The following is a 402-nucleotide window of genomic DNA, read 5'->3' as shown; positions in this document are numbered from 1 at the left end:
TTATGTCTTTGATTTGGTGTTTTTATTTTATGTAATGACATTTATAATGATAAGAGTTTTTAAAGATCTGATAAAGTATCTAAAGTTTAGAAAATTTTATTTATAGAAATGATGATGAGATGAGTATACTTGTGGTGGATAGTGGCACAAGTCATACAATACTTAGAGACAAAAGGTACTTTATGAATCTCAAAATGCAAAGTGCAAAGGTACAAACTATGGCGGGTGAGGCTAGCCTGATTGAAGGTCACGGCCAAGCCTATGTGTTGATGCCCAAGGGCACTCACCTAGAGATCAGAACCGCCTTATATTCTCCAAGCTCTAGAAGAAGCTTATTGAGTTTCAAGGATATAAGATTGAATGGTTTCCACCTTGAAACATGGGAAGAAGGAATTAAAGAAT

At 35.1% G+C, this 402-nt stretch overlaps 1 protein-coding gene across 1 annotated transcript in view; it reads left to right on the top strand.

Moving 5' to 3' along the window:
* The window catches only part of LOC106330236, a 2,087-nt gene that overhangs the window by 935 nt on the left and 750 nt on the right, over nt 1-402 (top strand). The gene's annotated exons all lie outside the window — the stretch shown is intronic.

Source organism: Brassica oleracea, chromosome C3 (assembly GCF_000695525.1).
Source record: "Brassica oleracea var. oleracea cultivar TO1000 chromosome C3, BOL, whole genome shotgun sequence".
NCBI lineage: Eukaryota > Viridiplantae > Streptophyta > Magnoliopsida > Brassicales > Brassicaceae > Brassica > Brassica oleracea.
Note: the sequence above shows the minus strand (reverse complement) of the source record. Positions and strands in the feature narration are given on the sequence as shown.